At 41.7% G+C, this 15,058-nt stretch overlaps 1 long non-coding RNA gene across 6 annotated transcripts in view; it reads right to left on the bottom strand.

The window, feature by feature from the left end:
* Positions 1–15,058, bottom strand: part of LOC115497897 (uncharacterized) — a 155,880-nt gene that overhangs the window by 25,493 nt on the left and 115,329 nt on the right. For all 6 annotated transcript variants that reach the window (XR_012051530.1, XR_012051532.1, XR_012051531.1 and 3 more), the window contains exon 7: positions 5,040–5,212. This is a non-coding gene — a long non-coding RNA (uncharacterized lncRNA). The remainder of the gene's footprint in view (positions 1–5,039; positions 5,213–15,058) is intronic.

Genomic DNA, 15,058 nt, shown 5'->3' with positions numbered 1-15,058 from the left:
CTTGGGGATGAGAAAGAAAAGAGGTGACACACGAGGAATAAAGTTACAAGCAAATAAACACATAAATACAAGGATTAGTAATGCAGGATGCTTGAGGCTGAAGGCACTGTACTAGAAGTCACAAAGCAAAAAAAGAAAATCCTATATTATAGAAATATAGTATCCATCAGAAGAATGTTTCCCATACCCTGAATAAAAACATTAAGTCTTTTGACCTTTTCTATACATCCATGTGTCAGACAATTATGTACACACTGCTCTTAAAATGTGATCTCTGTTGTATCTCACATCAAAGCCTACCTGCACGAGGACAGATTGTCATGGAATATGAGCATGCAATAAGCTCAGGGGGAGGAATAAGTCTTATAGAAATCTCAGGTTATAACATTTATAAATACTGGGTACTTTTGTATATGAGATTTTTGTAGCAATTACTCTTAAAAATTAGATGTGCAAATGTACTCTCAAGGTCTGTTAGGCCGCCACCTTCCTAATCTCGACTTTTTCATTGGTTTACAGTTTTCAAAAGAAAACCAAGGGCTTTTCAAATGACTGTCTGAAGAGCATAAGGTCTATAGTGCTGTGCTGTGCTACAAACTGAAGTACACTGCGAATTACAATATAGCATTCAAATAAAAAAATATTAAAAACACAAGAGAATTTCCTTTAAAACCCCTGCTTTCAAGAAGTGTAATATATTCCTTTCTGACCAAAATCTTATTGCTTTTCTCAGAACAGCTGTGACTATACCCAATGGACTCAAATTCTCTGTGATCAGATAAATAGCTACTGTTAGAATCTCCTAGCAAAGACAAATCAGAAAGAACTTTAAAATGGCCAAGGGAAAGCATCATTTACCTCAGCAAGGATCCTGTGCATCACTGACAAAAGCAAATTAATTTTTAAATAGCAGTTAAAAATCATTACCCAAGCCTTGAATTATGGAGAGCGAGCAGCTGTGCTGTAACCCAGCACCCCTGTGCCCAGGAGCTGTGGAGGGACATGTGGGGGAATGTGCACTCCTGAGGCTACTGCAGTAGGAAAGGGATTAATTTAGCTGCCTCCTCACATCAACGTGTTGGAGATGGTGTCAGGAAATCCCACAGAGGCACCTGATGTATCTGTGTGGGTAATTCTGAAGTCATCTCCACCATTCCACGTTTCTGCTAAGTCAAGCCTTTGAGTGTAGATGCTCCACAGAGATGTGGACGGATTTATGTCCTCTCAGTTAAGGGGCCACAGTGCAGGAGAGGCTGATTGCCATCAGTTTAGAGGCAACAGGAGCCTCATCCTTCTCCAGCTTTGTAAAGACAAGTGAAGGCCATATGCAGCTCCCTGCAGCCATCCAAAGAGAGCAGGAGCTGAGAGGTAACTCCCCCATCCACGAGGAGTTTAATGCCTGCTGAGAACTTCCCTCAGCCAAATGTCCAGGCTCCCTGTGCTGCAGTGATTTGTGCAGCTTTCTCTATCTTTGAAACATGAGCAAGTTATTGTTGGCATACAAAGCAGCTGGCAAAGTGTCATCCCATGATTCAGCATATCAAGAAGATAGAATAATGAATCATTGTGCAAAAAGGTTGTGCAACAGGGACTGAAACAGGCCATATAAAAGCATTATTGCATTGGAATGGAAATGGCTTTTTATGGAAGATACCCATCTGCCAAAAAAAACGTATAACTAATGGTTTATGAGCAAAAGATCCAGAGGCAGATAGAGGCACCAGGGCCTACTGTGACACAGACTCATGAGGAGATACTTTGGTTTGCCAGGATAATTTGCTTACAGTTGTAACATCTGGTACAGAAGGTTTTGAAAGAGATTCATGAATTGGAAAGAGGAGAAATGATGTCCTGCCTCTGATTTGTACTGCACTGTGAATTGGAGATAATCCATTGGAGTCAATGGAGATAACCTGGCACAAAACCATCCTCAGTGCAAGCAGAACCAGAGCCAGAGAGCATCAACGTGCAGAGTTTTACTGTCTTTCTTTATCCAGCCCATGGGAATGTTGGCAATATGTCAGGTTGGCTCTGCTGTTTCCATGTACAAATGTCATTTCACCCCTATGGCACTGTCCAGCAGCCCCATTCCCATTATTTCCTCCCCGAGTGTTCCAAGAGGGTCAGAGAGTGGCATGAGAGAGGATGCCAATGCTGCACCCCATGCCTTTTGTCAGTTACTGCCTCTCTTTCTCCTTTGGGAATGGTTCTCCAGCCTGCTAACTGGTTGTGTTGAGCTGGTCTCCAGCAGAACAACAACCTCACACCTTTCTTCCCAGCCTTTCCTCCCTGTTGGCAAAAATCAAGTGTCATTCCTAGATGAAAGGCGCCAAAAAACTCTTTTTTTTTAAGTCTTAAAAAACCACTCAGCCTTTAAAAACCCAACTCAGTAGGGTCTTTTTGTTGAAAGAGCTGATATCCTTAGAAGAGAAAGCTTTTTATCTCATGGGTTTTTTCCAGCTTACCTTAGATTCTTGGACTACTACTAAGAAATCTGGCAAACATGCCAGAAAAGCAAGTTCACACATCCCATGTGGTTGTGCCTTTGAGTGGCGTTTCTAAAGCGGGGCAGTGCTGCCTATGGTAAAAAATTTGGAAAATTTGAAAGGACTTTCTTTGTAACTACTGTTTGTGAACTGATGCTGTACAGCCACCAGCAGAATGCTCTGTTGAGGACACCTGAGGACAAACCCTTCCTGCACTGGCAGCTGTGCCAGATCCAGACTGGGACCAGCAAACCTTTTAGCTGAGAAGCCACTGGGCTGTCTCAGACTGACCCTGGCCAGACTATCCATGACAAGCCAAAGAGAAAAAGCTCTTCAAATCATTGACAGCATCTCTCTGCATCCTTCAGGCTCCCAGTCCCCATCCTCTCCTTCTTCCAGGTCAGACAATTGGTTTCAGTGCCCTGTTTAACTGCTGTTTTCCCTGCCTGTGCTCCCTCTTTGCTGTTGCTTCCTAGCCCAAAAACCTGTTTTGTCACCACTTTTCGTACTCTATTTTCCTTTTATATCTGTTGACTGCCTCAGATGGTGTTAATTCTGTTAATAAAGACAGGAGACACAGGCAGCGAGGGAGATAATAATAGAAATAATATAAATAGATCAAACTTTCACCCTACACACTTCAAATTATGGGAACCTAAAAGCAAGGCAGTAGTTAAGGGACTCAGCCACTTGTATTGGCAAACCCGTCTTTCATAAGCATGCAATTTAGATTTAATAATATGCTTAATGAATGGTAATTAAAAACAAATTGCAATTAAAACACTATTTAATGAGGTTTAACAGTGATGTGATAGATATGTATCTATCACCAAGTTCAACTTCAATAAATATTTTCTTAATAACAAACTGGCATTTAATTAGTATGGGAAAAATGTTGCTGCTAAATCTAAATTAAATTAAAATATACTTAGAGCACTTACCCACTTAATAGTATGTGTTAATGAAAAATATTCAAAAGGCTTTTCCTTTCTTAAAGGAATTTAACTGACTGCAGCATGTGAAGGCATGATCCAGCCCTACACACAAACACTTTGTTGATTTAAGAGTTTCTAATGCACAATAACTATATTAGGCCATGTAAATGAACAAACACCCTGGCTACAGTTTGAGTAAGATTTAACAAAGCGACATTTCACAAAGTCACACTCAAAATTCCCACCACACCTTCCGACTAACCTTTCCATGTCATTTTATGATCCCATTATCATAAATATCTGAGCACCTGCCAAAAAATTTTTAAACAGAAACAAAGTGTTTTCTTTCTTCCTGCACATATAAAGTTTAAATATTTCATAGATCGCTATTTGTTTAGTGGGAGAGGGCAGGAGAAGAAGTTTAGTACTTTGAGCTTAGCATATGTCAACTATTTTGTTTGAAACTGAGGTTTGTGAAATCTTTATTTCTCATAAAAGGTATTTAAGTAGCTTAAACCCTGATCCTATCTGTCTCCTGTGCTCCCAAGGCTCCTTATAGTGGCTGATACTTTAATTGCTCCAGCACTCATTATGACTTGGACTAAATTCAAATAGAACATTTTATAGGGAAAAGAGAGCTTTTAGGAGAATACAACTTTTTTTTTTTTTTTAAGAAAACATGGACCCTTAATACATTCAGTATTTTTGATCAACTGATTGGAACCAGGAACGACTGTGGAAAACACAAAATATAATCTGCAGTAGTATTTTATAACTCTTTTTTAAAACTATTCTTTACTGACTTTTTCAGGACAGAAACTGGGGGAAACCCCAAACCAAAATGGTTTGTCCACAGATATGACCAGGACTCCTTCTGTGTCTTCACAAATCTACCACAAGGGGTCTGGCTCATGAAAAAGACACAACAGTACAGCAGAGGTAAAATATAAACACAAATGGTTCCCTAAGGAAAAAAAAAAACTTCTCAATGTTCCACTTTGCAGATATTTTGTACATACTGGCATTGCTTTATAGCAACAGATGGGCTACATACAGATGCGTTTTCTATTTCCACTGACACTGTGATGCACCTATTTGCAGATAGAAACAGGAACACTATTACATGCAATTTAAATGAAAGAAGGAAAATTCATTGGGACAATATTTGCCATGAATTCACTATAACTTCCTTTTCTTCTTTTCAAATGGAAAAGACTTACAGGAACCAGATATTAGAGATACTATTGTAGCCCTTAGCTCTGTTCCTCTTGAAGACAACATCAAGAACAGGAGATGATAATCATAAACCTGGTCTCTCTGGACAGCTTCCCACTTAATCCCACCAGCAGCTGCTTGGCTCAAGCCTCTTATTTTTCCTTACATATCACAAACACACTAGAATGAGGAGCACCAGTTTTAAATTTCTGTTATTTTCTATTAGACTGAGAGTGACAATCTTGGTTTTAAGTGACTGGTGCAATGCTGCACAGTATTATTTTAAAAAGAAAAAAAAAAAAAACAGAAAAAAAAAGGAACAGATAAGCAATGTGAGAACAAGATACTAAATATAGGATATAATCGTATGCCACACATAAACAGAGAGAAATAGTGTACATACCCAGCCAACCCATGATTGGTCCTGAAAGCTTGGAAATACTAGTGCAGAATGTGAAGGATGTTTTCCTGGCATGTTCCAGCTTCAGAGATGATGCAGATACCACTTAGCATTAAACAGTGCTCCTGTGATTCCAGTTTTCAAGCATTTGACAATTCCCTGCTAAATGTGACATCCTGTATGAAACAAATGTCTTGATTAAGGACTTATTAACATTGAAACAGAACTGACTTCATGAATGATGACAGGTCCTACAGTACATGTCACACTGCATCAGAGCTGAAGGCAAAGATACTGTCCTTCCTTCAGAAAAATGCAACTATTTAGTTAGAGAAATACCCATTCTACAGCAGTAGGCACAGAGGGAGCCTGGTTCCAGCAGGCAGGACAAATTCACATCCAGTTTCCAGTCCACTGTCTCCTAGTGCACAGGGCAGGTTGTTTCACACCTTGCCACACTCCTACTTGGATGGAACAAAAAATATTTAAATTGAATAAAAATCTGAGCACCTTACAAAATTAATAGTTCACAGAATGACAGAATAGTTAGGGTTGGAAGGACATCAGCCAGTCCAATGCCCATGCCAGGGCTGGCTAAGGTGGAGTGGGTTACACAGGAATGGGTCCAGGTGGGTTAAACTGTTGTGCTTGGAAGAAGAAAGTCCTCCACTTGCTTAATTTAAACTCTTTTCTCAGAAGACAGAAAGACTCAACAGGGACATCAGAAAAAAATATTTATGATATGGACTATTCTATAATGATGCAAATGTCTCAGTATTACACCCAGTTTTGACAGCCAAGGGTCCTGCTACAATAGAACCCACGGCTCAGTGTCACCTGTCCCCAGACATGCCAGGACACCTCCCTGTCAGACAGACTGAGGGATTGCCCTCTGAAAAGTCTGAGAGAAATTCATGAGGTTTTGCCTATGTTGCAGCAACTCTGATGGCTCAGATAAAACTGGAAGCCAATCAGATTTGTCTTCCTAATCCCTTGAACACTTTTAAACATTCCATTTGAGACACCAGGAAAGAAAAGGAGGATGGGAAGCACACAATCAGAAGTTCTGAGAAGCAATGTTTTTAGGGTTGGCAGGACTGTGACAAATGTGACAAACTCTGACAAACATCCCTGTCAGCCAGGAGAGCTGCTGCTCGTCCCAAAGGGAGAGCCAACTTCCATTGCTGATGCTACCAAATATCTAAACAGTCAGGAACTACCCCTCCTCCCTCAAGTATTTCCTACCAAAAAATGGCAGTGAGAAGCTGATAAAGATGGTGCTTTAACACCCTCAGCTCGTGGCCAGCAGTCTGGCATCTCTGGTGATGCTCAGCTCAGGCTGAGACAAACAGGAGGCCCATGCCAAGATGCTTTGCAGTCAGTGGCCTGTTGCCAGAGTGTCATTTTTCACAGAAGGGACACAATACCAGGCAATCTGGCTGAGAATGAATAAAAATGTCATCTGTGTTCGCTCCACTTCGAGGGCTCATGCAGTATTGTTCTCCTCATGTGTAATAAAATTCCAATTGATCCAGGAGACAGATCAAAAGATGTTTCTCTGGGACCTATTGGTCAGTCTTCCAACCTTGACAAGGCACTTGCATCAAACCATTACATTTTATAGCAGTGATTAAAAGGGTTCATTTTTTTTCATGAGCTGGGGCTGGTTTATTTTTTGCCTACTGGAAATTTGTCTCTTCTTTCACCCAGCAAAAAAGCACAAGAGTGAGACAATGAGACAGCATGGAAAAGAAATACGCTTAGCAGAAATAGCAAACCACCAGATTTTCACATTGCTGGAGATACAAAAGGAAAGATGATTGAGAAAAGGCTGCAAAGCCAAAAAAGCACTGACAAGAGTTATCTGCCATCTGCAAAAAAGAAAGGAGCAAACAGAAATAAACACACGCATGAGAAGGCAAAAGGAATGAACAGGGGTTTATTATCATGGGGGACCTTTCAGTGACTGAACTTGAAAGACTTTGCTGAAACAGAAACACGGTTTTTGAAAGAGTTTATGTAATTTCTGTCCTCACTGGCTGTATATGCACAGTGAGACAACCTCAACTTGGGCTCTGTCCTGGTAAAACCATGCAAGAGGTACCAAGGAGCACAAAGATCATGGCTAGTTTTGATGTGTTTCCCTAGAGGGAGGTCTCCATGCTTTCCTGCCCCTTTGCACATCACCTGCACGTGGTGGAAGGACAAAGTTGGGTTAGTCAATTGTGTGAGGTAAAGAGGATCCTTTTATTTTTACCTGGTTAGGCTGAATTCACCACTTCTTGAGAGCTGTTCAGCCTCCTCATCTCCTAAAGACAGCCATGGATATTGGAGGTATTGAGTAACACACAGAAAATCCCTGACAAATGGGCTCTGCCAGCTGGTACTAATGGGAAACAGTAGCAGGGAGCTGGGAAAAGGGTAAAGCTCCCTCTGCCATCCCAGTGCACTCCTGCCAACAGCTCCTGATATGATCTGATTCTAAACACACCCCTCAAGACTAGATTTTCATGCTTGGAGAGAGATGAGGAACAGCTGACAAGTTTCTGTGAGCCATCATAGTGAAGAAACTGTAAAATAACAGATACAGCAAAACAGAAGCTGGCAGCAGAGGAGAGCATGCGCTCCTCACCCATTCCTGAGCAGGGAACAAGAGTAATGGATATTTAAAATAAGGAGCTTTTCTCATTTTCCCATGAGAGGGTTCTCCATCCTCACTAGTGAGTTGGACGTGAGCAATAAAAATTTGTGTCTCAAAAAATAATAAAAACAAGATTAATAATTTCAGAGAATTCCAAAGAAGAACTTTGTGTTTTCAAATCTGAAGAATGCCCCAAAGCATCTATGCTCTCTAAGCCAACCCTGAGCATGACTTGGTAACCCCCTGACTTCAAAAAAGTCAGTACAGATTGTCTCACCTGCCACAGCCATTGGGATTCTCCTAATCCATGTGAATGGAGCTGCAGGGAAGATATCCCAGCCATAACTGCATTCAGTACCAGCTTGCTCTGTGACCTGAATATTTACCTGCCTACAGCCTGGGAGAGGAAGAGCACAACAGCAGAGCTGGATTCATCCAAGGTGCACTGCACAAGCCATACATGTGATACATCACTTAAACAGGGGCTGCAGAAAGAAGTTACCATCAACTTTCCACTCCAAAGCACTAAAATCTTGCATTTGCTTATTAAATTTCAGCTGGGGCCTCAGGCAATTGAACAGAACACAAGTCTAGCTACTGCATTTTGCTTTACTTACTGCCACTGACATGCAGCCATAACTCACAGGGAGAAATCACAAAGCTTAGGACTTTAATCTTGGCTGACCATCCCTTCCACCTCTGGCTGTTGGGGTAAAGCTGACGGCATATCTTAAGTTTGGTTTTTACTTGGGGTTTTCTTTTTGCCTTCCTTTTCTTTTAAGAACGTTATGGGAGCGTGGAACAAAAGAAGAATGGCATATCCTCTGTTTAAGAGCCCCTGATTCAAAGACCAGTTGAGACAATGGCAGGATCCTCACGTATTTGTAGGTGTTTCAGAATAACCCAAGGAGTCCAGTTGGAAAGCCAGGACTCTCAGGGGCCTGCTGGGGATCTTTGTTCCCCCCTGCTTGCTGGTGCTCTCAGATGGCTGCAAATACAGAGGAGTGGAAGGATTGAGCCTGGAGAAATCCCCCAGCAGCCTGAAGTTCAGTGTGGCAGCATCTCTGAGTTGTGCATGGAAGAGCTGGGTGCTGCTTTAGGGCTCTGCTCCTACATGAATGCTGCAAAGTCGGGTCTGAGCTGATAAAACCTGCTGCAGCTGTGGTTCCTGCTCTTTGGCTGTCATTTTAATGGCAAAGACTTTGAAGCCCTTACCTGTTCTTGTGAGGTGTTTCTATAATGCTCAGCACGTCAAGGAAGAATGAATTTCTGTAAAGTTCTATAGAAATCTGATCCCTCATAAGCTAGGCTTCAGGGCCTCAAGGAATTGCCAAGAACAAAGTGCTCAAAACCTTTCAGGTCCCAGAAAGGCTTGAAATTGGCTTGAAAACCCTGAAAAATTATTAAGAAATACAGAAGATTTTTTATGTGTTTTTCGATTTTAAACCCTACGACACAATAACCACATTGTGTTTTAAGCTTTCTTCCACCACATCATGAAGACCAGAAACGTGGGTTTGCACTTCTTTAGAGAAGCAATGTGCTGGGTGTATTTTTGGTATAAAAAAAGCGTGAGTTCAAAGAAATAGCACAACTACAACTGCTCAGGCTTTAGGAAAACCCCCTGCATTTCTGGAAAGGTTCACAGTAATTTTCACAGTAATGCCACCAGGCTTGGTACCTCCACACTTCCTCCAAGGTCAAAGTCTCCACTCACAGCTGTGGATCCTCTTCCCTCAGGCAGCACAAGAGTAAAGGAGCTTAGGCAGTGGCAAGGAGAGACCAACAACTTTGTAAAATATGTAGTAAACAATCAGGGCAGTAACACCACTCAGCTGTTGTGGCAACACCCTGAATTATGCTGGATAATTAATATATTAGCAATTCCTCAGAATCTGCTAATCCTAAAGGTTTATTCCATGGTCAAACCCGGAAACAGCTTAACTCATAAAAATCAGGAGCAGCACATGCTGGAGTCAAGCAGCAATAGAGCAAAGAGCTGCGGCCTGTGCTCAGCCCTGCTGCAAAGGAAAGTTATGCTTGGGCTTAAATATTTTACTGGACTGAGACCAGCTACATTCTGTAGTTAGTTTATTGTTATCATTACTACCATCATCATTACTACTGAGCAGGGAACAGTTCATCTTAAGCTGGCTAATATTTTTCAAAATAATCTTTTCAAGTAATTTATCCAGAATATAGTGGCATTTACACTTCTCAAGCTAATGATTCAAAAGGGTAAGATCAGTGCCTATCCGATTTGTTATGACAAAGCTGAGCAGGTCTAATAACTCCTCAGGTTTTGGTAATCCACAGCACCTTAAAACCACCAAATGATGGAGCAGAATGTGCAATAAGTAAATACTGGAAGGGATATTTGGATACACAGAGCAGAAGAAGGAGGGGAGTTCAGGCATTCCAATCCTGTTTGTTTTCAAACACAATGTTCCTGCTTTAAAGAGAGGGTTAAGAGCAGATGTTGACATTCAAAACAATTTTTCTTATTTAAAATACTAATACTGAATAATATTACAACAGATGAGTGGATAATGCTCCTATAGAGAGATTTATCCTTTACTTTTTTAAAACCAATGGGCATTTCAGATGTTCAGGAACTGTGACTGTAACACATCTGTATTTTTATTTAATTACCCTTTTCCTAAATGAGGTTACAGCATGGCATGTGGTGTCTTTCAAACTAGACACCTGTAGTCAGAATTAGAAATTTCACAACTACCTCCCCTTAGGTTCCCAGGGCTTGAGAGGGTGGTGGGGAATTGTTCAGCTCAGACATGGGGAAAGCTGGCAACCTCATCAGCAGCGTTATCAAGGCCTCTGCAGATCTGAATGGCTTTCCTGTCTGCATATTTTTATATGTATGTGTATGTATTTATTTATTCATTTTATTTTAAGGCTAGTTCCAACAGGAAAAAGGTAATAGAACAGTGAGAATTTCCTGTGACAGTATAACCAGAAAAAAAAAAAAAAAAACAAGCAGCCCATTAAATAAAATAAACCTAGACAAAGCTTTATGTGAAAATGAATAAGACTGAGGTACTCCAGGTGCAACATGGGTCAACTGTCCTTCCTACAGCTCAGGGCTGGAAGAATGCCCAGCTTTTGTAAAAGGTCCCAAAGCCACAGAGAAGGCTCAAGATGTTGACTGGCCTTGGGCTACGCACTTGGCTGCTGCAGAGGCAGCGACCTTTGTTCCCGACACAGGATTAAATAATTTTTTTTTTTTTTTATTTTGTTTTCACCAGAGTTCTCCCTTCTCACAGGAAGAACTGCTTGGCAGTCTGGTTTTGCAGCCTGATATTTTAGCATCTGATTTTTATTTTTTGTTTCACAGGCAAAACCATTGTTTGTCCTGGTTTCACGTGTCTGGTGGCTTCAGGAGATTCTGAGCTGGAATGCAGTTGCAGAGGTGCTGCAAAGCCCCACCAGGGTGCATTTGTTCCTGCCCTACACAGCCCAAGGTACTGGGCACTCCATGTACAATGCCAGGCTTCTCCATGGAACACCTCAACAAGATAAAAGGAATAGAATCAGATGTGGATCAATGACATTCCCCTGTCTCTTCTCACAAACAGACTCCAACTCACTTTCTGAAAGTCCCCAGCAACGATTTCTGAACAGAGTGGATAGAAGACCCAGAAGCAGAATTGCATAATGCTGGTCCTACCACTTATAACCTTGCTTTTTAATCCTTTCCCTTCATTTCAGTGGTTGATGGAGCAATGAAAAGGGCCTGTGAAAGAGATGTGGAGTAGGGGTGGGAATGCTCTCCACCACATTTTTTCCCAAGAACGTAAAACCCACCAACTTCCTCCAGGACCAATGCTTGCTCAGTGTTGCAGGGGCAACAACAAACACAGTGCTATTAATACTTGCTTTTTAAATTGTTGTTATTATTATTATTTTAGCACCTGTGGATTCTCTTTGTGGGGGAGTAACCCATGGTGGCAGACACCATGCAAAGCCAGCACAAAGGGGTGGCTCTGAACCAGGGATCCTTCACACCAAGCCAAAACCTGGCATCTGATGTTCCAGACCAGGGCCACCAGCTCTGCTCACCTCTGAGCCATCAGAGCTCAGCAAACCAACAGCCCCACTGCTCTGAAGGGTTTACAGCCAGCTGAGAAAAAAGGTTTTGAGGACAAACTGAGTGATGCAGCTGCCTTAACAGCACAGGGAAATGGCTGAGGGTACTTTCAGATTTTAACAGCTCTGGGGAACACAGAGTGGCCCAGTAGGTTGATCAGAGGCCAAAACTGACATCTTAACCACAAAACAAAATACTGTATTGGGTAGAAAAAGGTCCCCTTTTTGGGGGGAAAGATCAAATAGATTATGTTTGATATGGCCAAGAGCAGACACTTGCAAGAAAGATGCAGCAAGAGGGGTGACAGGCAGGAGAGGCAAGTGATTTTTTTTGAGCATGATGAACATGCATGAATAGGGTGAGATTGGATTTGACAGGGCCACAATCAGCAATATGGTACCAGTGATTGAGGAGCACAGTAATGCCAGCCTGGGCAAGCATGTGAGCCAGAAGTGGGGATGGAAATGGCAATATTTGAGAGGGGCTACACAGAAAGAAGTGGCCAGAGTTTGACATTGCCTGCAGGTATCAACCTAGAGACAGGAGTCAAAGATAACACCCACACGTCTGAGTGACAGGCAGGATCATGTTATCCATGTTGCTTGGGAGATCTAGGGGGGAAAAGTCTTGTTTGGGGCATGTTGAGCATTAGCTGATAGCTTGCCTTCAAGGAGACATTGTGGGGGACAGGAACACCCACAGAAGTGGAACTCAAATGGTGAAAGCATCTGTGGCATCAGCACAAGGGCAGAACCTGAATTTCGGTTTGCAGAGAAAATTATCAAAACATATGGAGTAGAAAATTAAGGGACAATGACCAAAAGTGAATCCCTTTCAGCCTCCAAGAAACATTAGGACCTGTTCTGAACTCTGCTCTCCTTACACAGAGCTAAACTGCTCCCTCCTGGGAAGGCCTATCCCTTGGATAAGTACTTCCAAGAAAGTAGCTGTGCTCTCCCTAGCCTCCATGCCCTCCCTTTTCAGATGAAATTAAGCAACAGAAAACAAGAGGACTTCTCCAGGAAACATGATTTTACAGCACAAGCCTCATCACTCATCCTTCTGCATTTATTATCGTAAGAGTATTTTTGTTGTTTTAAATGGGGAAAACAAACAAAGGAATCCATTCAACAAAACATGTCCCTGTCCTTCACCCACAGAAACACTCCTAAAACACAAGGTTTGGAACTTGTGGCTTGAGAACTCCCTTTCATGTCAGTCCCCACACTGAAGCCTTGGCAGGGCAAAGCACCTGAACCAATGCCCACTCTCTGCTGTCACCCCAAATTTCCTCCTCCTGCCCTCTTCCTAAACATTGCCTCACCCTCAAAAAGTCCCCCGTGGAGAAACAAGCCCAAATTCAGCTTTGGCTTTATGTAAATTAAAAAGCAGAGTATTTGCTGCTCCCTCAGGCCCCATCAATCAGCTCTTTCTGGGGCTGCAGGATCTCGCTGACGTACCAGAAGCGATTCTGAGGTTGGTGCTGGAGGAGGATGCTGCAGGTGCCAAAACAGACGTGGTGTGGTACCTGCAATTACCAGCTACCTGGTGCTCCAATTCCTGCAATGTTTTGGCAACAGACACTGTGTCCAGTTCCACTTCAAAGCTGCCTCTGTGCTTTCAGAATCACGGTTAAGTGCTCCCTTTAATTACTATGTGTTTCCTGTATGTTTTGAATCAGCATCATTAAAGGATTGAACACAACCCACTGAAATGCTGAAGTGTAAACATGAGTAATGATTATTCCAACCTCTTTGCTGGTTTCAGGTAATGATCACATTATATATTTAAAGCTGCTCCTTGGTTTATATAGTCTGTTTTAGGATCATGTTATCCTGGGCATTTCTCGCTAAGGGCAACTAAAGGTTAAGGTCTGTAGGGGAGGGAGAAGCCTGTTTTAAAATTATTTTAAAGGCTTTTAGTTATTTAAAGTCAATGCCTGTAACCTGTTAAGAATCAGCAAAGATGAAGACATCTGCCTTATGCTATTCCTGAGTAAACAGATCTGCTGCAGAACTAGAAAACAACTTAAAGTTGAAATTTCTGTTTAATTTATGGTAGACGTGCCACTGGAATTTCTCAGCATAGAAACAGTGACGTTAGTTTTAATCAAGCTAACATGGGTTAGAAGCACTCCAGCACAGCAGCCCAACACTCACAGTTGTGCTAATATTTGCCCTAGTTTTCAAAAAACAAGTGGGAGAGGAAGGGAAGAGCTTGTAATTAAGGCATGGCTTTGAAAGGGCCTCTAAGGCCATCGGTCAGTCCCTGCTGACCAATCCTCCCATGTAAGAACAGTGTCCTTTGTTGGCCTCCTAACCCCTTCTCCCATAAACAAAGTATAGGAGGAACAGCTTTTCCCATTTAATTTTGTAGCTCCTGATCACATTTTTGGCCACTCAGCTGACAAGGCCAGGCTCTGCAAAGATAAATAACCCAGAGCTCACCTTCACCTCTCCTGCCATCACAGCCATGTGCAGCCACCCAAACATCCACGTTTTCTTATTCTGGGACTGCCCCAAATTTTACCATTCCAAATCTGATTCATCTGTCCTTCAGCAGCCTCCCAAATCTTTAGAAAAGGCTTGAGGGATCAAACACATGAAAAGGGTGCCCAAGTGCTTTCTGATGGATAATAAATATCCGTATACATCACTTAATGCACAGCAAGGATGGTTGTGAGACAGATTGGCTTCTTTTCCTTTAACTGTTACATAAAAGACGTCACATTTGCCATGGATGCAAGCAGGAATGTCTGACTCTGTGTGTCTAACCCTAAGCTAAAACCTTTCCTGAGCAAAACTGTTTGAATAGTTTTCAACGGGAGGCATGTATTGTTTGGGGTTTGTTGTTTAACTGCTATCTTGTTTGTGTTTTAAAAAGTATTTTTCTTTGATTTCCAGTGAAATACCAGACATGGAAAATAATTGTTGACATGGTTTTAAAACCTCGTGACTTTTTTCTTTAATTTATTTTTCTTGGTAAAATATAAAGGAACTCTCTGGCCACTGGTAAGTTTGAAATAAATATAATATTTGCAAACTATCTTCTGAAAAATATTTTTCAGACCCATTCCCGTTTATCCTTGCCTCTGATGTGGAATTCTTGGGTGACCTCATGACACAATTTTCTGTGCCACCATTCCCTATTTGTTGAGATAATAGGAATTCTAGTCTCCAAATAAGTGATTCTTTATCAGAAAAGTGACAGTTCATCAGATTGAAGGTTACTGCAAAAATATATCAGCTTTGAATAATTACAGCATTTGTGGGAAAT

The sequence above is a fragment of the Taeniopygia guttata genome, chromosome 20 (genome assembly GCF_048771995.1).
Source record: "Taeniopygia guttata chromosome 20, bTaeGut7.mat, whole genome shotgun sequence".
Taxonomy (NCBI): domain Eukaryota; kingdom Metazoa; phylum Chordata; class Aves; order Passeriformes; family Estrildidae; genus Taeniopygia; species Taeniopygia guttata.
Note: the sequence above shows the minus strand (reverse complement) of the source record. Positions and strands in the feature narration are given on the sequence as shown.